Source organism: Salmo salar, chromosome 20, assembly GCF_965601325.2.
Source record: "Salmo salar chromosome 20, fSalSal1, whole genome shotgun sequence".
NCBI classification, from domain to species: Eukaryota; Metazoa; Chordata; class Actinopteri; order Salmoniformes; family Salmonidae; genus Salmo; species Salmo salar.
In genome coordinates, this window is record NC_138310.1 from 48,051,186 (window position 1) to 48,073,954 (window position 22,769).

Here is a 22,769-nt window from a genome sequence, read left to right on the forward strand (position 1 = left end):
GTTACTGAATAAGACCAAACATATTCTCTTACCAGACCATGGCATGAATGGATGACTCATAGGGGAGGATAAAGTCACTACAATTTGGGGGATGTGATTGGATGGATCGAGCCAAAAAAAAGGTACATTGTAATTCTCCACTGCAATGTTCAAGCAAGGTGCAATCGTCCTTCCAGCGTCGGCCACCGAATTGGTATTCATCGGGCAGGGCTATGAGGAAACGTCTCTTTAAGATGCATCGTCTCACATATTAGATTTCATCTGGAGATTCACTTGCCCCCCCCCCCCCCCCAAACACACACTCAACCCAACTCCCATCAATTCACCCAGTCTGATGAATTACCCTGGGCCAGAGGGACAACACACACGCCTTCCCATCTGTGGGCTCAGACAATTTACAGGACAGTTATCTAATGTTATCTGTTTCATCTGAATAATTACACTGTAATTATTTGTACTTCACAGCAGTATTTGCTTTGATCATGACGTACAGTCTGGGACATACAGGTGGATTGGTCTGGACATTATCTGGATTGGTGAGGACATTATTATCCAATAAGAGGCCACTAGGAAGCAACATGTGCTGTGACCATAACATGAACCCGTCCAGTCTCTCAGTGAGTAGCCTACTGCATGTACCTTTCTGTGAGTAGCCTACTGCATGTACGTTTCAGTGAGTAGCCTACTGTATGTACCTTTCAGTGAGTAGCCTTCTGCGACCCGTGGTAGCCCTGCTGTCCTCGTGAGTAGCCTACTGTATGTACCTTTCAGTGGAGCCCTGCAGCCTTCTGCGAGTGCCCTGCAGCGTTTCAGTGAGTAGCCTACTGTATGTACCTTTCAGTGAGTAGCCTTCTGCATGTAGCTTTCAGTGAGTAGCCTACTGTATGTACCTTTCTGTGAGTAGCCTACTGTATGTACCTTTCAGTGAGTAGCCTACTATATGTCCCTTCCAGTGAGTAGCCTACTGTATGTACCGTACCTTTCAGTGAGTAGCCTACTGTATGTACCTTTCAGTGAGTAGCCTACTGTATGTACCTTTCAGTGAGTAGCCTACTGTATGTACCTTTCAGTGAGTAGCCTACTGTATGTGTAAAGCGAGTACGAGTACTGCTCCCTCCTGATTCAGCTCTTATCGAGGCTCGAACCCAGGACCTCCGCCTTGCAAACACACGTGACCACCCTCCTGAAGTGTCTTACCCAATTGCGCCACTGAAAATACTTCAGGCTGAGGAGTGAGTTTTATAGACTCCCATCTGCTACATATGGACTCTTCAGTTAGAGTAGGCTACTGTAAGGACCCTTCATCACAAGAGCAGTGTTAACTCCACTTCTGCCTCCAGGTTTCCCGTCCTCTGGAAAAGACGTCCGCTGTCCCACGTCCCCCTCCACATTCCGACGGGGGTGGAGGAGCTTTTAAAGTAATACCTCACCGCTCTCTTAACAAGCCGACCGGAGTCTTCCCCCACCATCCCTCGATCCTTTTCCTGTCCACTACACTGACTGGAGTCACATTTGGAGAAGAGGGGACAGAGACTAGGGCCCTTGATCCCTATGTACCCTTCACTTCAAATTGTTACCTATATCATCATCATGGCGTACTTTAGCGTTCAGCACACACACTTTATGTACAAATATTGTACGGTATGAACTTGTTGCCCCTTTGTGTGTGTCTGAAATAGGAAAAGTAATCAAAGAAATGGACCTTACACACAAGGGCTTAATTCTGTTGTGGTTTGATGAATTGAACTTCAACATGGCTGACAACCATCCAGAGACATTGCATCCATGTTACTGCTCAATTAATTGCTGAATTAAAGATGTAATGGATTGTAGAGTCAGGTGGGACTGAAAATAGCATAGCCTAGGCATAAAAACAGGAAGTGAGGTGGGGAGAAGAGAAGAGCAGTAAAGCTGTATTGACGATGGCGTATCTTGGGTCTTAAGTGATCCTTGGCCTCAGCAATAACACAAACAGCTGAAGTAAAGCTGTTCAGCTTGAGTATAAATGCTTCTCAGGTGATAATGGGAGAATTTACGAGCCACTTTATATCTGTGACAAAGTTCCAAACTCCTTATCTGTTCCCAACTAAACATCTGTTTGTTCAGGTAACCTCCTCATTAAACTCAGAACTGCACACACATGATGCATGACACGTTCTTTTGACGTCACTCTGTAAGTATATAAGGTGGCTGATGGTGTGCTCTAAAGCCTATGGTGCACTGGTATTTCTGTAGCGATATTGCCTGAAACAATTCCATTGAAAATAGGCAACTTTTATGTACAGGTGTAGGATCTTAATTTGATCACTCTTTTGTTGCTGAGAATTTTCCTGCATGGCAGGAAATGCAAACGTGTAGCGTATTCGAGGTTTAAAAGGCTTCTAAAGTTTGTAATTTTCACTTTAAAATGTCAGACTTGATTTGCCCAAACAAAAAATGTCAACACTCTACATAAAATGTCCATTAATTATAATACACATAATAATTCACATTTCCTGTTGCTGCAAGATCATTTTCCTGCTGTAGCAAACTGTCCCAAATTAAGATGCTACATCTGTATCTGGGGATATTTACCTTAATATGGTATTCAAAAATACATTGAAGATCAAATTAAAGTATTAATTTTTAATCATTTGAAGGAAAGATAATTGGAAGTGCATGCAGTTGCTATTAAAATGTTGAGAACAAATGATACTGGGTTTGGCCTCTAAAGGAATGACACTGCGAAAAAAAAGTGGAGTGGATGATTTGTGAGTGTTGCGTGCTGGGAAGGACAATTTGATCTTGATGTCAGAGAGTGGACTGCAGTGTGAGGGATGAGGAGGAACACAAAGGAAGACTTTGACCAACAGTTCACATGAAAGAATTGGGGTAACTCATGGACCACAAAACACACACCAAGCACAGATTCTCGTGCACACAAACCACATGCACACATTCTCACACGCACATGGTTAGACAAACACATGCTCGCATGGTCAGACAAATGCACTCACACACGCACACAAGGAGCTGATGTTTTGCATTCACTGGTGATGAATTCCAAAGTGCATTTTTTGCAGAGATAAGATTCCATTCTCCTGAGCTCACTGTTTTCAAGACAGAGTAAGGGAGAGGGAGATGGTGGCAGGAGGGGGTCACTCATGGCAACACCCCTCTGGCCTCCCTCCCCCTCGTTCATTCAGACTCCCCCTCCACCACCACCTCATTGGGAGACTATGAGAGCCAACAGGTTTCCTCTCTGTGTCCTATTGACTGAAACCTTCCTGCAAATGCATGACAAAACCTGCTGTACCAACACTTTCCTTTCAGGTTATATGATGAAACTCACTTTTACTTTCTCCCTAACACACACACACACACGCACACGCACACACACACGCACACCAATGCACAGAAACACGTGCACACACACATGCATGCACACACAGTCTCCAACACACACACACACAGTCTCACACACACACACACAGTCTCACACACACACACAGTCTCCCCCCCACACACACCACACACACACACACACACACACACACACACACACACACACACACACACACACACACACACACACACACACACACACACACACACTGACTGTCCGACATCCTGCCCCTCCCTCCCCCAGAAACACATTCCAATTATCATGCAAATGCTGAAGACAAGGTCGTTGAGCAGGCAAACGTGGACCAGGGTGTGTGTTGAAGATTGTGTGGGTGTGTGTGTGTGTGTGTACGCGTGTGTGTACGCGTGTGGGGGAGTGTTCGTCCTTGTTATCAAGACAATGATTTTATAAATGTGTACGGAGGTTAGAGGAGTGGATGTGAGAGATAAACAGGGCACGTATAAAACCCCCTCTCCTCTCTCTCTCTCTCTCTCTCTCCTCTCTCTCTCTCTCTCTCTAGACGTGACAGTTCACACAGCTTTAGTATTCTGATCAAAGAGTTCTGATTACGGAATTCCGAATGCGTCGTACATCTACATTTAAATGTGTCTACCGTGTCCACAGTGTGGCCGGATTCCCCTTTCCCGCGCTATATTCAAATTGCAGTATATATTCTACAAACGGTGGAATAGGCAGAATATGATAACACAACAACAATTGAAGGCAGTAGCTAACTACTGTAGCTAACTAGCCAGTTAACTTCTGTAGCTTGCCAGCTAGCTAGCAAGCAACGCTAAAGATATTGCAAACGGTTTAGCATATCTCTAGCCAAACAAACAAACAAAAAAATTCTTCAAAATATTAGCTAGCTGGCTGGCATTTACGAGGCCAGCAAACACGTCCCTTACACGTATTTCTTCCAACATTATAATGAAAAGGTGCCTCTGTCCCAAAACACACATTTCCTGGAGACTTGTAGGGGAGCGCTGATGTCGTCGCCCACTGTATGTGCTTTCGGTAGCCTGATTACGTCCAGACAGAGGACAAATCCGCATGCAATGCTTCCTTGAATACCTCCAGAAGTGGTAAGCCAGATCTGAACACAATCAGACCACAAAGCGACTTTTGTGCATCTAGACCCGACTTCTCAATGCGATCTTCGTATTCTGATAACAGAAGTCACATGTAAGTGTCAAGTGTAGACACGACCTCTGTGATCCCCATGACCTCTCAGAAGCGTGGCAGAGTCAGACGGCACTAATTCCACCACAGGAGACTTCCCAACTAGCAGCATCCAAGCTGTCTAGAGCAGGCCAAGACTTTTTACCATCCATCTGGTCAAACTGTCTATGCAACACACACACACACAAAATGAGTGTCTGCAAAGGACAGTGATCTGAGAGGAGTAAAGCTTTGGCTTGATCGACTTCTCCAAAACCTGTCCACTCTCATCAACAATCGTCAGCAAAATACCTGTTTTCATTGGCGATCTCACAGAACATTGAAATAACAGATAGCTTCTTCATTCAAGGTTATACACAGTTCTGTGTTGCCTTGACGACGACCCCAAACCATGCCTGTGTCTGGGGTGACAGGGCTGTGGTACTTCCCCTTCCTGTGTCTACTGTAATACATACAGCTCTGAACTAAGGTCAGCTATTTATGTTTGAGGTATTTTCATACTCCAAGATCATCAAACTGCATGTGTGAAGCAGTGCCAGAGGAGAGTGGGTGATGAACCATTAATACATTGGCTGTATACCTTTTAACGCAGGTGCCAATACCACCATTGAGGCCAGACTAAGTCTACCTTCCTTGGCAAGCTGAGCACACAGTGAGTAGCATTATCAGCAGTGGTGTGTCTAAGAGTATTTTCAGAGTCAGTTTGACTCACCTCATCCGTAGACGTTTTTTCCCTCGGTCCTCTGTTCCATTCTCATCTTTAAGGGTAAATGGGATATATTATATATCTATGATAATAATAACGACACAACAATTGTGAGACAAAAAGATAATATACATTTCAATTAAACAAGATTAGATTGTGCTACTTTTACATTTTGTACATTTGGGTGTGCTTTCTTTTATTTTTCTGACGCATCTCCAGATACACAGTGTGGTCTTTGGCAGACCAGGCTCCGTATTCACAAAACGTCTTAGAATAGGAGTGCTGATCTAGGATCTGTCCATAAAATCCTATTAATTATGATCTAAAAGTCAAAACTGATGCTAGATCTGCAATCGTACTCTGAGACGCTTGATGGAGACGGGCTCAGGACTATGTAAGCTTCGTCACCCTCCATTTCCATGGTGCCCATGATGTTTGTTTCCCACAGACAACATTCAGCAGTCAGTCAGTCGGTCCAGCCATCAATGCAATCTCCCTATCTGTTTATCTGTAGTGGGAACGACAAGTACATAAACCGTAAACATAACTATCCTTAACAGACAACCAGGGATGAGAAGAGGGATGTTTGCATCTCTGTATGTTTGTGTTAACTGGTATGTCTATGTCTGTCTGTGTAGCTGTGTGTAACATACTGCATGTTTCTCTCTGTGTGTGTGTGTATGTGTAAGCACCTGTAGAATGCGTGTTTGTGTGTGCGTGTGTCCCAGAGTGCTTGCGTTTGCACAGCCTATGTGTACAATGTGATGCCCATGCCACAATTTATGGAGTTGTGTGTGCATGTCCTTATAGTATATATTTGAGTAGTGTGTGTGTGTGTGTGTGGAGGGGCTTGAGGAAGGGGGGGGGGGGGGTCTGTAATAACAGGAAGCTGGTCCTCTGTGCTGATCTAAACCTGTCTGGGTGACGGGCCATCTGAAATAAATAAATAAGAACCCAGAACCAAAACTAGCGGAATGTTCTTTAAAAAAAGAAACTTGAGGGCTCCCTCAAACCCAAACAGGAACACCTGCAACTCGCCCCGAGCTGGTCCGTTGTCACGACAACCACTCACATTGTGTGTAAACAGTTTACAGTAGAACAGGGTTGGGAGCAGGGAGAAGAATGTAGCACAGAAGTGGGGGGGATTGGGATGAGAGAAAACAGTGTGTGTGTGTGTGTGTGTGTGTGTGTGTGTGTGTGTGTGTGTGAGAGAGAGAGAGAGAGAGAGAGCGAGAGAGAGAAGCACAGGTTGAAGAGTTCTTTGAGTCGGAGTGGTGGTTGGGACTGAATCAGGTGGCCTTGTAGCGGGACAAGGGACACGCTATACAGTACCAGTCAAAAGTTTGGACACACCCACTCATTCAAGGGTTTTTCTTTATTTTTACCACTTTCTACATATTGAAATAATAGTGAAGACATCAAAATTATGAATTAATACATATGGAATCATGTAGTAACCTAAAAAGTGTTCAACAAACTAAAATGTAATTTTAGATTTTAGATTCTTCAAAGTAGCCACCTTTTTCCTTGATGACAGCTTTGCACACTCTTGGCATTCTCTCAATCAGCTTCATGAGGAATGCTTTTCCAACAGTCTTGAAGGAGTTCCCACATATGCTGAGCACTTGTTGGCTGCTTTTCCTTCACTCTGCAGTCCAACTCATCCCAAACATCTCAATTTGGTTGAGGCCGGGTGATTTTGTTTTTTTAAATTGAGATGATGAAGATGGAGATTGAATGTCTCTAGTTGGGTTCGGATGATGGAAAGTCTGGGAGTTGAGGTAGTTTGGATTGGAAATGCAGTGTAGCGTGAGCGGAAGGGGCATCAATGGTACAATCAGGAAGAAACAAAGACAGTCTGACAAACATTCCTGGAGTTCTTCATCAGTGCACCAGACCTGCTTTTCTGACGGTCAGTTCCTCCAAACGTCTCTCCTCCTTAGATACTCTTCCTCCATTGTCGAACTTGTAGTGATGCCTGGGTGATGCCACGGATGCTGAAAAGCGCACAAAAAGCCACCACATCTTGGCAGTGGTTAAGAACAGTCCCTGAGCCTCCTCTGCCATCACTGGACACAGCACGCAGTCCTTGTTGTAGTTCATCCTGACAGATGAAACAAAAAAAGCAACGGGGATGAAAATATACTTTTCACCCCAATTCTGCAAATTTGAGAGTCAAAAATGTCAGGATGTCTCTACTGACAGTGACATGCCTCTGCTGCCTGTAGAGAAGCTGCTGGGTCAGAGAGGACCAGGGGATGTATGCTCCTGCAGTATCAGTGGGGTCCAGTGGGTAGTAAAAGTGCCACTCAGAAAGACAGAGTAGGTGATCGTATTTCTCCCCCAGACTGTGGGATAAAACACAAGCCTCATCTGATCCATAAAATACAACAGCCAAGCTCACAACTCATGAGGCGGAAGGACACACTGGATACAGAGTGTCAGTGTGTGTGAGTATGAGTGTACATGCCTGTCTGTGTGTGTGTGTGTTTCAGAATGTGTGTGTGTATGTGTTATTTCACTCCGTCAGAGCCCTAGCTCCAGATGTGCGGGGGTCACAGGAGGAGTTTAGCTCTCCCAGATGTGGCCAGGTGTTGCCTGTGGCATCACGCCACCAGACCCATGGCTTCCCTCCACATAGGGCTTCATCTAGCGGTCACAGGGTCATATATGTCTGCCTGTCTGTCCAATCAGCACTCCAGAATAGGAGGAGAGGAGGACCAGGGTAGGACAGGGCCAGGCTGAGGTCCGGCTTCACTGTGGCAGGAAAGGGACACTGAAGTTCTACACCCAACACTAGTGCTGAGGAGGGAGGGAGGGAGGGAGAGCTTACGAGGAAGGGGAGTAGTAGTAGAGGTTTGGGACCAGTCAAATCAAATCAAACTTTATTTGTCACATGCGCCGAATACAACAGGGACCTTACCGTAAAATGCTTACTTACAAGCCCTTAACCAACAATGCAGTTCAAGAAAGAGTTAAGAAAATATTTACCAAATAAACTAAAGTAAAAAATTATAAAAAGTAACACAATAAAATAAGGAGGCTATATACAGGGGGTACCGGTACCGAGTCAATGTGCGGGGGTATAGGTTAGTCGAGGTAATTTGTACATGTAGGTAGTGGTAAAGTGACTATGCATAAATAATAAACAATGAGTAGCTGTAGTGTAGAAACAAATTGGGGGGGAGGTGTCAATGTAAATAGTTTGTGTCAACCTCCCGAGCGGTGCAGTGGTCTAAGGCACTGCATCGCAGTGCTAGTTGTGCCACTGGAGATCCTGGTTCGAGTCCAGGCTCTGTCACAGCCGGCCACGACGGGAAGACCCATGGGGCGGCGCACATTTGGCCCAGCGTCGTCCGGGTTAGGGGAGGGTTTGGCCGGCAGGGATGTTCTTGTCCCATCGCGCAATAGCGACTCCTGTGGCGGGCGGGCGCAATGCATGCTAACATGGTCGCCAGGTGTACGGTGTTTCCTCCGACACATTGGTGCGGCTGGTTTCCGGGTTAAGCGGCCATTGTGTCAAGAAGCAGTGCGGCTTGGCGGGGTTGTGTATCGGAGGACGTACAACTCTCAACCTTTGCCTCTCCCGAGTCCGTACGGGAGTTGCAGCGATGGGACAAGACTGTAACTACCAACTGGATACCACAAAATTGGGGAGGAAAGAAGAAAGACTATTTGTCCTAGAATTGGTGCTCCGGTACCGCTTGCCGTGCAGTAGCAGAGAGAACAGTCTATGACTTGGGTGACTGGAGTCTTTGACAATTTTTTGGCCTTTCCTCTGAGACTGCCTAGTATATACAGTAGGTCCTGGAAGCTTGGTCCCAGTGATGTACTGGGCCGTACGCACTACCCTCTGTACCGCCTTACGGTCAGATGCTGAGCAGTTGCCATACCAGGTGGTGATGCAACCAGTCAGGACGCTCTCGATGATGCAGCTGTAGAACTTTTTGAGGATCTGGGGTCCAATGCCAAATCTTTATTAGTCTCCTGAGGGGGAAAAGGTGTTGTCGTGCCCTCTTCACAACTGTTCGGCCCGCCAGTTCGGCCCACCTTTTCCTGTAGTCCACGATCAGCTCCTTTGTCTTGTTCATATTGAGAGAGAGGTTGTTGTCCTGGCACCACACTGCCAGGTCTCTGACCTCCTCCCTATATGCTGTCTCATCGTTGTCGGTAATCAGGCCTACCACTGTTGTGTCATCAGCAAACTTAATGATGGTTTTGGAGTCGTGTTTGAACACACAGTCGTGGGTGAACAGTGAGTATAGGAGGGGACTAAGCACACATCCCTGAGGGGCCACAACATTGAGGATCAGTGTGGCAGACATGTTGTTGCCTACCTTACCACCTGGGGAGGCCTGTCAAGAAGTCCAGGATCCAGTTGTAGAGGGAGGTGTTTAGTCCCAGGGTCCTTAGCTTAGTGATGAGCTTTGTGGGCACTATGGTGTTGAACATGGAGCTGTAGTCAATGAACAGCATTCTCACATAGGTGTTCTTTTTGTCCAGGTGGGAAAGGTCAGTGTGGAGTGTGATTGAGATTGCGTCATCTGTGGATCTGTTGGGGCGGTATGCGAATTGGAGTGGGTCTAGGGTACCCGGGATGATGCTGTTGATGTCAGCCATGACCAGCCTTTCAAAGCACTTAATGGCTACCGTGGTGAGTGCTACGGGGCAGTAATCATTTAGGCAGGTTACCGTCACTTCTTTGGGCACAGGGACTATGGTGGTCTGCTTGAAACATGTAGGTATTACAGACTCGGTCAAGGAGAGGTTGAAAATGTCAGTGGACACACTTGCCAGTTGGTCAGCACATGCTTTGAGTACACGTCCTGGTAATCCGTCTGGCCCCACGGCTTTGTGAATGTTGACCTGTTTAAAGGTCTTGCTCACATCGGCTACAGAGAGCGTTATCACACAGTCGTCCGGAACAGCTGGTGCTCTCATGCATGCTTCAGTGTTGCTTGCCTGGAAGCGAGCATAAAATGCATTTAGCTCATCTGGTAGGCTCGCGTCACTGGGCAGCTTAAGGCTGGGTTTCCCTTTGTAGTCCGTAATAGTTTTCAAGCCCTGCCACATCCGACGAGCGTCAGTGCCAGTGTAGTAGGATTCCATCTTAATCCTGTATTGATGCTTTGCCTGTTTAATTTTTCGTCTGAGAGCGTAGCGGGATTTCTTATAAGCGTCCGGATTAGTGTCCCGTTCCTTGAAAGAGGCAGCTCTAGTCTTTAGCTCGATGCAGATGTTGTCTGTAATCCATGGCTTCTGGTTGGGATATGTACGTACAGTCACTGTGGGGACGTCGTCGTCGATGCACTTAATGATGAAGCCGATGACTGAGGTGGTATACTCCTCAATGCCATTGGATGAATCCCTGAACATATTCCAGTCTGTGCTAGTAAAACAGTCCTGTAGCGTATTATCCGCGTCATCTTACCACTTCCGTATTGAGCAAGTCACTGCTACTTCCTGCTTTAGTTTTTGCTTGAAAGCAGGAATCAGGAGGATAGAATTATGGTCAGATTTGCCAAATGGAGGGCGAGGGAGAGCTTTGTATGTGACTCTGTATGTGGAGTAAAGGTGGTCTAGAGTTTTTTTCCCTCTGGTTGCACATGTGACATGCTGGTAGAAATGAGGTAAAATGGATTTAAGTTTGCCTGCATTAAAGACCCTGGCCATTAAGTGCACCACTTCTGGATGAATATTTTCTTGTTTGCTTGTGGCCTCATACAGTTCGTTGAGTGCGGTCTTAATGCCAGCATCGGTTTGTGATGGTAAATAGACGGCTACAAATAATATAGATGAGAACTCTCTTGGTAGGTAGCGTGGTCTACAGCTTATCATAAGGTACTCTACCTCAGGCGAGCAATACCTCGAGACTTCTTTATTAATATTAGACATTGTGCACCAGCTGTTATTGACAAATGGACACACACCCCTGCCCCTCGTCTTACCAGACGTAGCTTCACTGCCCTGATGCATGGAAAATCCTGCCAGCTCTATATTATCCGTGTCGTCGTTCAGCCACGACTCAGTGAAACATAAGATATTACAGTTTTTAATGTCACGTTGGTTGGATAGACTTGATCGTATATCATCCATTTTGTTTTCCAATGATTGCACGTTGGCCAATAGAACGGATGGTAGTGGAGGTTTACTCACTCTCCTACGAATTCTCAGAAGGCAGCTCGACCTCCGCCCCCTTTTTCTCCATCTTTTCTTCACGCAAATGACGAGGATTTGGGCCCGTTCCTGAGAAAGCAGTATATCCTTCGCGTCGGACTCGTTAAAGAAAAATCTTTGTCCAGTTCGAGGTGAGTAATCGCTGTTCTGATGTCCAGAAGTTATTTTCGGTCATAAGAGATGGTAGCAGCAACGTTATGTACAAAATAAGTAAAAAAAGAAGATACAAACAACATGAAAATAACTAACAAAATAGCACAGTTGGTTAGGAGCCCGTAAAACGGCAGCCATCCCCTCTGGCAACATTCTCAGTTAGGAGGGTATGGGGGGGGGGGGGGGGGGGGGGTGATTATGAGGGGGTGTGGAGGTGCAGAGGAGGTTGGGTGGAGGGTAGAAGGCAGTGGGGGCTAGGATGGAGGAAGATGTCATCTCCTTGTTATCTAGGTTCAGTGTTTACCCAGATTCCAGCTCTAAGATACCATCAGTAAATAAGCGGCCAGGGAGACGTGCTCTGGGACCCCGCCAAAAATGACCCGCCCCCCCGCCCTCCCCTGTAAACACACACACACACACACTGACCCCACCCCCACTATCCGATGCCCAACTATGAGCTCTGAGGGACAGGGGTAGAAGACCATGGGGTGGGGGTTATGGGGAGCATTTCTTCTAGCACTAAACAGACCAGGCCAAGCAGTACAGAAAGCCTGGATAGGCCTGGATAGAGAAACAGCTGCTCTGAGTGGGATGAACAGAGTAATAGAATCAGCACTCACTTAGACATATAAAGGCGTACCACATTAAAACAGTATAACAATGATAGATCATGATCATATCAATTATAAAGACTCAATTATAAAGCGTCTTCCTCATTCTCCTTCCCACTCATCCCTCCCTCTTTCTCCATCTAGTGACAGACCACATTATCAACATCATAATGGCTCTTTCAAAATGACAGTGTAACGCGGTTTGATTCACTTCATATTGACCAAGTGGTTTTGCGTCTGCCCTCTCCTCCCCTCTCCCCCCTCTCTCTTCCCATCTCTCCATCTCAGCCTCCCTCTCTTCATCTCCCCCTCTCAGCCTCCCTCTCTCCATCTCCATCTCTCCCTGCGACAGAGTGATGAGACAGTAGAGAGCAGACAAGGTTGGGTTCCCCTGGTAATTTCGGAGGGGACGGAAGTAACCGCGGCGTCCCACCCCGGGCCCAGAATGAGCCCACTGATGATTCACCGGCCTGCGTGACGAAGGTTGGCAACCCCAATTTGAGAGAGGGAGGAGGAGGAGAAGGATGATAAGAAGAGTGGGAAGAGGTGGAGGAGGGGACGGCGATACCTAAATCAGTCACTCGCTAATGGGTAGATGTCCTTGTCTTTGACACAAGTAAGTTAAGCCTCATGAGAAGATGGAAAGAGAAAGAGAGAGAGAGAGAGAGGCCAGAGGAAGTGAACGTGAAAGACACACACTACATGACCAAAAGTTTGAGGACACCGGCTCGTCGAACATCTCATTCCAAAATCATGGGCATTAATATGGAGTTGGTCCCCCCTTTTCTGCTATAGCAGCCTCCACTCTTCTGGGAAGGCTTTCCACCAGATGTTGGAACATTGCTGCGGGGACTTGCCTCCATTCAGCCACAAGAGCATTAGTGAGGTCTGGCACTGATGTTGGGCGATTACACCTGGCTCGCAGTCGGCATTCCAATTCATCCCAAAGGTGTTCAATGGGGTTGAGGTCAAGGCTCTTCCACACTGATCTCAACAAACCATTTATGTTTGGACCTCACTTGTGCACAGGGGCATTGTCATGCTGAAACAGGAAAGGGCCTTCCCCAAATTGTTGCCACAAAGTTGGAAGCACAGAATAGTCTAGAATGTCATTGTATGCTGTAGCGTTAAGATTTTCCTTCACTGGAACTAAGGGGCCTAGCCCTAACCATGAAAAACAACCTCAGACTATTATTCCTCCTCCTCCAAACTTTACAGTTGGCACTGTGCATTAGGGCAGGTAGCATTCTCCTTGCATCCCTCAAACCAAGATTTGTACGTCGGACTGCCAGATGGTGAAGCATGATTCATCACTCCATAGAACGTGTTTCCACTGCTCCAGAGTCCAATGGTGGCGAGCTTTACACCGTTCCAGCCCTTCGCTTGGCGATTTTAGGATTGTACGCGGCTACTCGGCCATGGAAACACATTTCATGAATCTCCCAACGAACAGTTCTTGTGCTGACGTTGCTTCCAGAGGCAGTTTGGAACTCAGTAGTAAGTGGTGCAACCGAGGACAGACAATTTTTACATGCTACGCGCTTCAGTGGTCCCATTCTGTGATCTACCAATTTGCGGTCGAGCCATTGTTGCTCCTAGATGTTTCACCTTCACAATAACAGTGCTTACAGTTGACTGTGGCAGTTCTAGCAGGGCAGAAATTTGATGAACTGACTTGTTGGATAGGTGTCATTCTATGACAATGTCACATTGAAAATCACTGAGCTCTTCAGTAAGGCCATTCTACTACCAGCATTTGCCTATTTTTTATTTATTTAACTAGGCAAGTCAGTTAAGAACAAATTCTTATTTTCAAGGTCAGGCCTAGGAACAGTGGGGCAGAACGACAGAGTTTTACCTTGTCAGCTCAGGGATTCGATCTTGCAACCTTTCGGTTACTAGTCCAACGCTCTAACCACTAGGCTACCTGCCACCCCCATGCTGTCTATGGAGATTGCATGGCTGTGTGCTCGAGTTTATACAGCTGTCAGCAACAGGTGTGGCTGAAATAGCCGAATCCACAAATCTTTAGGGGTGTCCACATACTTTTGTGTGTATATATTGTAGATTGAGATTGCAGTCTGGTCCGGGGAGGGGGCTGGTGGGCGTGAGTATGTGTGTGAGATAAATTATAAGCAATTAGGTCTACCTCCTGAAAATGGGCTTTTGATGATGATGTGTAAAAAAAGATGAGTACAGGAAGGAGAGTAGAATAACTCTCCTGTAGTGTAGCAAGTACAGGAGGATGAGGGGGCATTGGAGGGAGGAGGAGGGACTGAGTGTTGGGAACCGTCCTCCCTTCCGTTCTTGTGGGATCGTCTGAAGATCAGTGCAGCGCTCCAGTCAAAGACACAGCGTTAATGACCACAGGAAGAAAAACCTTTAAATGTATGTGATTCTGCCCCTGATAGCTTTATGAGACTGTCACTTCTCAGTGCCAGGGCGCTTTCGCTTGTAGATCAATTAGCACACATCTCCTTTGCACCTCTGTTAAAATAACCAGATTTAGTCATTTAAGGGAATGCAAGAATGTCTAATGCGTTCTTGCGCATCGAACAGGAATGTTATTCAACATAACAAGATGTTGAAATAAGAGGCCTTGGCATAGCAGGGTCAGGCCTGGGTCCTTGCCCACACCGCGCTCCAACAGGAAACCGCTTCTCAGATATTGCCTGTCTACTTCCTGTTATTGTCTAATTAAAGGATTATTTCAGTGAGATCCTAGCAGCCTGGAATGGTCCGTTAATACTGTTGGACCTGTAGTTCTTTGGCCTGGACGTCTGCAATGAGGTTCAGGAGTGGTTGGGAGACCAAGGAAGGTCCCAACTTGACTGGAAATATGAAACATTTTTACCTTCCCTTGGCCTTTGAACATCCTAAAAGCCTGTGTAGCTGATATAAATATGGATGACTCCATTTAACCTGTTTGGAGGGTTGGATGGACCCATTGACATCATGCTTATCCACAAACATACCAAAATTGCAGCTTTGCTTTCCTGCCCTCCTGTGATTGGCTGAGGAATGAACTTCATAGCTTGAGAAGCAATCCAATCATCAGTTGGGAGCTCTGTTGGTGGGTCATCAGCATCATAGACAGTCATTAGCAGCATCTTCCTGTGTTTAGCCTTCTGGGAATGGGAGTGGGACAGTTAGGGTTGTCTAGGCTTTGATGTAGATAAAGTAAGATAACTTTAATCTCTGACTAATTAGTGAACCCCCTTCTTCATGTTTTTCTGTCTAGACAGAGTACATGCGACCCCCCCCCCCGTCCTTCCCTATTAGGTCACTCAGGAAGCAAAACTATGTTCCCCCACTTTACTATGATGTGTTGGAAAGCAGTCAACCAGCAGCTGATATGCTCAAACCATAGACTGTCTATCAACACGCTCAAACCTAGGGAAGAAAGAAAAGTTGGAATTTTAATTTATGAACATGTTTCATATACATAGCAAACATACTCAGACAACACTAATAGATTAAATATTTCCCGGGAGATGTTCGGTTCAGGAACACATACTTTACACAGATATAGTATTATATAGTATTATATAAATGAGCAGGCTTGAGGCCTCCTGGTATGAGCTAAGTGGGGTTGTTTGGGTTTGGGGCCCAGACGTCTACTTGCCTGGGTCTCTCTGCTGGCATGGTCCCCTGCCTTGGTCTTTATCTCCCTGGCCACTTGAGCCGGGGAAGTGAGCCTGCCACATGGAGCGCCTGGCCCTCACAATCACTGGAGCTCCTCCAACATTCCCTCACAGGCTAGTCAAACAAACCTGGGGCATGCCGCCTGCCTGTGACTCAGTCAGTCCCCCCTCTGTCTGCTCTACTCTGACTGCCGCACAGCGCCACAATGGGCACATTCCAGTCAACATCCACAGCGGCCCAAGGAGCCACCGTCTTAATCTCCTGTATGGAGAAACCAAACAACAACATGTCTGATGGAGGGCGCTGTGACCCAATCACTACTGTGTTGTTCATATTATTCTAATCAAGTGCAGGGCTTTTTCTACGGAGCAACTGCTGTGCTTTCCATCCACATAAAGCACATGCACTCTTCTCCAGTTGTTTGAGCACAAACCGCTTGCCTCTCTAAAGACAAAACAAGAGGCCGGAGACTGGAGAGAGCATGATCCAGGCCCCATAATAGGACAGGCTTTGGTCCTTTCAGAGCCAAGATTAACAGTGCATTCGGAAAGTATTCAGATCCCTTTACTTTTTCAACATTGTATTATGTTACAGCCTTATTCTAAAATGGCCTCTATGATTCTTAAATGGAAGAAGTTTGGAACCACCAAGACTCTTCCTAGAGCTGGCCGCCCAGCCAAATTCAGCATTCGGGGGAGAATGCCCTTGGTCAGGGAGCTGACCAAGAAACCGATGGTCACTCTAACAGAGCTCAAGACTTCCTCTTTGGAGATGGGAGAACCTCCCAGAAGGACAACCATCTCTGCAGCACTCCACCAATCAGGCCTTTATGGTAGAGTGGCCAAACGGAAGCCACTCCTCGGTAAAAGGCACATGACAGCCCGTTTGGAGTTGGCCAAAAAACAAGATTCTCTGGTCTGATAAAACCAAAATTGAAGTCTTTGGCCTGAATGCCAAGCGTTACGTCTGGAGGAAAATTGGCACCATCCCTATGGGGAAGCATGGTGGTGGCAGCATCATGCTATGCAGATGTTTTTCAGCGGCAGGGACTGGGAGACTAGTCAGGATCGAGGGAAAGATGAACAGAGAAAAGTACAGAGAGATCCTTGATGAAAACCTGCTCCAGAGCGTTCAGGACCAGACTGGGGCCGAAGTTTCACCCTCCAACAGGACAATGACCCTAAGCACACAGCCAAAGCAATGCAGGAGTGGCTTCGGGACAAGTCCAGCCAGAGCCTGGACCACAATCAAACATCTCTGGAGAGACCTGAAAATAGCTGTGCAGAGACGTTCTTCATCCAACCTGACAGAGCTTGAGAGGATCTGCAGAGAAGAACGGGAGAAACTCCCCAAAAACAGGTGTGCCAAGCTTGGAGCGTCATACCCAAGAAGACTTGAGGCTGTAATCGCTGCCAAATGTGCTTCAACAAAGTGCTGAGTAAAGGGTCTGAATACTTATGTAAATGTGATATTTCAGGTTTTTTTTTAATACATTTGCAAACATTTCTAAAAACCCTTTTTGCTTTGTTATTATGGGGTATTGTGTGTGTGTAGATTGATGAGGAAAAAATATAATTTAATACATTTTAGAATAAGGCTGTGGATAAAGTCAAGGGGTCTGAATACTTTCCGAATGTACTGTATACCCATGTATCTGCCTCTGTATTTTGAAGTGGGGAAAAAGGAAACTGATCCCTTTTCCCTCTCATGGTTGTATCATGTAGGACTTAGACTGTTATACCAACGTCTTTCTTTCCACTACTACACTGATGTTATGTAGGGGTAGGTGCTCCTTTTTGATGAACTCGTTGACAGCGTGGATGTCCTAAAAGCTTTAAAACAGTTACACAGCCCATTGCCAGTGGTGGCTATAGGAATCCGTGGACAAAGAGCTGTGATGGGATGGTGAGGCTGCGGCACTGATGTGTTCCTGAAGCTGCTGAAAGGGTTTCACAAGAACCCAGCAAGGTGAAACCGATCTGTTTCAGGTTCCATTGACTCTTCAATTAGGTGTGTGAATTCCTCATCTGACTGCTGGCTCATTGGTAAAAGACCAAGTCCATATTATGGCAAGAACAGCTCAAATAAGCAAAGAGAAACAACAGTCCATCATTACAATAAGACATGAAGGTCAGTCAATCTGGAACATTTTAAGAACTTTTAACGTTTCTTCAAGTGCAGTCGCAAAAACCATCAAGCGCTATGACGAAACTGGCTCCCATGAGGACCGCCACGGGAAAGGAAGACCCAGAGATACATCTGCTGCAGAGGATAAGTTCATTACAGTTACCAGCCTCAGAAATTGCAGCCCAAATAAATGCTTCAGAGTTCAAGTAACAGACACATGTCAACATCAACTGTTCAGAGGAGAGTGCGTGAATCAGGCCTTCATGGTCGAATTGTTGCAAACTAAAAGACACTACTAAAAGACACCAATAAGAAGAGACTTGCTTGGGCCAAGAAACACGAGCAATGGACATCTGTCGTTTGGTTTGATGAGTCCAAATTTGAGATTTTTGGTTCCAACTGCAGTGTCTTTGTGAGATGCAGAGTAGATGAACGGATGATCTCCGCATGTGTAGTTCTCACTGTGAAGCATGGAGGAGGAGGTGTGATGGTGCTTTGCTGGTGACACTGTCGATGATTTATTTAGAATTCAAGGCACACTTAACCAGCATTGCTACCACAGCATTCTGCAGCAATACGCCATCCAATCTGATTTGCGCTTAGTGGGACTATCATTTGTTTTTCAACAGGACATTGACCCAACACACCTCCAGGCTGTGTAAGGGCTATTTGACCAAGAAGGAGAGTGATGGATTGCTGCAGAATGCTGTGGTAGCAATGCTGGTTAAGAGTGCCTTAAATTTGAAATAAATCACAGACAGTGTCACCAGCAAAGCACCCCCACACCATAACACCTCCTCCACCATGCTTTACGGTGGGAAATACACATGCAGAGATAATCCGTTCATCCACACCGTGTCTCACAAAGACACGGCGGTTGGAACAAAAATCTCAAATTTTGACCCATCAGACCAAAGGACAGATTTCCATCAGTCTAATGTCCATTGCTCTTGTTTCTTGGCCCAAGCAAGTCTCTTCTTATTAGTGTCCTTTAGTAGTGATTTCTTTGCAGCAATTCGACCATGAAGGCCTGATTCATGCAGTCTCCGATGAACAGTTGATGTTGAGATATGGTCTGTTACTTGAACTCTGTGACGCATTTATTTGGGCTGCAATTTCTGAGGCTGATAACTCTAATGAATTTATCCTCTGCAGCAGAGGAAACTCCATTCCTGTGGCGGTCCTCACGAGAGCCAGTTTTATCATAGCGCTTGATGGTTTTTGCGACTGCACTTCAAGAAACTTTCAAAGTTCTTGAAATGTTCCGTATTAACTGACCTTCATGTCATAAAGTAATGATGGACTGTCATTTCTCTTTGCTTATTTGAGCTGTTCTTGCCATAATATGGACTTGGTCTTTTACCAAATAGGGCTATCTTCTGAATATCACCCTTACCTTGTCACAACACAACTGATTGGCTCAAACTCATTAAGAAGGAAAGAAATTCCACAAATTAACTTTTAAGAAGGCACACCTGTTAATTGAAATGCCTTCCAGGTGACTACCTCACGAAGCTTGTTGAGAGAATGCCAAGCGTGTGCAAAGCTGTCATCAAGGCAAAGGGTGGCTATTTGAAGAATATAAAATATATTTTCATTTCTTGAACACTTTTTTGGTTAATACATGATTCCATATGTGTTATTTCCTAGTTTTGAGGTCTTCAAAATAGTACAAATCAAATCAAATCTTTGAATGAGTAGGTGTGTCCAAACTTTTGACTGGTATTGTATCTCTATACGCTTTGAGTCCTCGACCTCATGCCTTATGTTAACCAGTAATGAGTAATAATTGTAATTTCTCAACCCCAGCTCTCCTAAACCAAAAACTGAATCCGTGAACCCCTTATGAGGCAGTCATAGAAGGAGAACACATACATTCCCTAGAAGTAACTGCCCAACAGTTTTAATGGAGGAATTTATAGGCAGGGGCAGGGTGTGATTAAGTGGATGTGGCCATGTATTTTTGTAAGTTATCACAGACACTTGACAGGAAGTAAGAGAGGGCCACAAACAGGAAGGAGCGGAATGTGCTTCCTGTTGGATGATGGTGGTAGACAGGACAGATTCCTTGCACCATCGTGACAGCCCCTCTCCTCTTGTAACACTGGCGCACAGGGATGTTTTTCCACTGGAATCAAGGAGAAGCAGAATCCAGGAAAGAGAAACTCAAGAGTAGATAACATTGAGAAACAGTGTGCCCACTATGCAACAAATGAGGCAGGCCACCAGACTCAGTCGACAGCACAAAAATAGGATTATCATAAAGTGACCAATCACACTCCTCTCACTCAAAGGAGACAGTAAACGAACTGTACACATAGCAACTGGCTGTAACATCACTTTGTTGCCGATACACTACTGCAACGAGATTAACGTTCAGACCACTTGTGTTTTTCACTGAGCTTGGACGGGACGCACATCAACGAGAGTGCGGGCAGGGAGGGAGTTGAGCACTGCTGCCACTGCCTGGGAATATGAAATTAACATTGGTCGTCCTTGAGGGCTTCCTGATTTAATCACAAGGGGCCTATGACGTGACAGGGTTTTACTCATACTTCCGAGGGGGGCTGGATGGCTATGACTCACCCTCTCATTGATGATTGTCTCCACAAAGCGGTCAGTATCATTCAGGCACAACAGCAGAGGGAGACTGCACTGCACACCGACAGCCTAATGCCATTCCAATAAAAGTATTTATTGGAGACGCACACAAACACACCTTTTAGGAAGATTAAAATAACTGATGCCTCTTCATAAGGGCGATTTGTGAGGATGACGAACTCTACACTGTTGATCACTCATAAGGAGTTTCAACTGACAAATGTGTAAACTAAGATGTTACATTAATCCACACACAACATATGCAAAGACCTTAAACACACAGTAATTTATAGTGCGTTTAAAAAGTGTCTTAAAGACTGGGCAGTCGAGATAAATTGGGGTGGCAGGTAGGCAAGTGGTTAGAGCGTTGGGCTAGTAACCGAAAGGTTGCAAGATTGAATCCCTGAGCTGACAAGGTTAAAATCTGTCATTCTGCCCCTGAACAAGGCAGTTAACCCACTGTTCCTAGGCTGTCATTGAAAATAAGAATTTGTTCTTAACTGACTTGCCTAGTTAAATAAAGGTAAAAAAATAAAAATTATTAGGCTAGGTCTACTTTCTCCTCATCCATATTAACTTAGAAAACCAGAGGTTGCAATAGCATCTGGGCTGACAGGCACAATACTGGAACATAGGCCAACGTGTCAGGGTCCTATCAAAATATTAAATTGACCAAAGTGAATATTTCATTCAGTGAAAGGAATACGATAACATCGATATGGCCTACTTAATCAACACATTGTCAAATTCAATGCAAGTGACAAAATGTTTATTCAAAGTAGAACAAAGATTAAGTGCATGCCTGTTGACAATGTAATACGCTTCAGTGGTAAACATATCTCAGCAACAGATCTTATCAAAAGGAACAAGACAAGAACCACATTGTCCTATACGCAAGGAATAATGCCAAGATTTTCAGGTTTCCAGACAAATAAATCCAAATTCCACCTGCAGACATGTTTCCTAGTCTCTTCCTAATGAAATGGACTGGACAGCCAAGAACTGCTGAGTCTCAGATAACCTGGTGGTATAAAAGCCCACTGACATGCCTGTTACAAAGACAGTGCTGACATCTCCCTCCAGTGGAGGTACATTGAATTGGAAACTATGAAACATCAAATCGTAGACTGTATATCAGTGTTCTCAATACCTGGCTGGCCACATAAAAAAATAACATATGACAAGTCTCCCTCATACTCAAAGTAACAGAATAATACATGGAAACAGCTTGCTACATATTCAGCCAGACAGAACACCCTGTGGAGCAATGGAACAGTTATCAGACTCCCCCCCAAACACCCTGTATGTGAAACAAAATCATATTAGAAATAACAGTTCAAATCAAATTTCTTGGACATCTGTTCAAAAACATCACCATTAAGTGAACAGCACTGAACATCACAAATTGGTGAACAGCACTGTTCTGAGATCAAAGGAGTATGAAATTACACCCTGGCACCTGAGCAGAGCTTCCTTCTGCACCCCAATGGGGGTATGTAGTTCCGAAACTTGGAAGTTGAGGACGTCAATGTCCGAAGCTCCAAACTTTGCCTCAACCTTGACTCTCTCGTACACGTGGAATTGCACCCGCTTGTTGGTCATGGCTATGAGCGTTCTCTTTCTCTCAAAGCCGACCGTGCACGCTGCTCTTCTCTAAATTGGACTGAGTCAGTCCCTGTTTCAGTCGAAGCTGAAATAGTAGTTGGACACAGCGCGATGAAACGGGGCGAGTTCGGGTCGAATCCGCGGCCATTCGGATCAGGTCCTCTCGGGAGGCGAAGCACAGACACGTGCGGTCTCATTTCGACTTTTTGTCACTCTCTGCAATCACAAAGTAGGACAGAGATGTTGGCATGATGTGCACAAAAAGTTAGATGAAATTGCAACTAGAATTTGAACGACACAAGTTAGCTGCTGTGGTTGCTCTGCCATAGTTGGCTGTGTTGTCACATTCGCTAACTAGCCAGCATGCTGTCTTATAACAGTATGAGTACAATGCTGTAGAGCAAAACAAGCTAACGTTAGCTAGTTTATGTTCATAGCTAGCAAAGGGAAGTCACTCGTACTTAAATATTTACCGACTCAGAGTAATAAAATTATATTTGAAGTTGGCCAAGGAGTACGTTTTATGAGTGCCGTTTGAGTTGGTACGCGTACATTTTGTTGTCCCTCTGACAAATGT

The 22,769-nt window shown here is 45.5% G+C and overlaps 1 pseudogene; it reads right to left on the minus strand.

The window, feature by feature from the left end:
- Positions 1–21,341: 21,341 nt before the first annotated feature.
- On the minus strand, positions 21,342–22,647 carry LOC123729245 (gem-associated protein 7-like; annotated as a pseudogene).
- Positions 22,648–22,769: the final 122 nt, after the last annotated feature.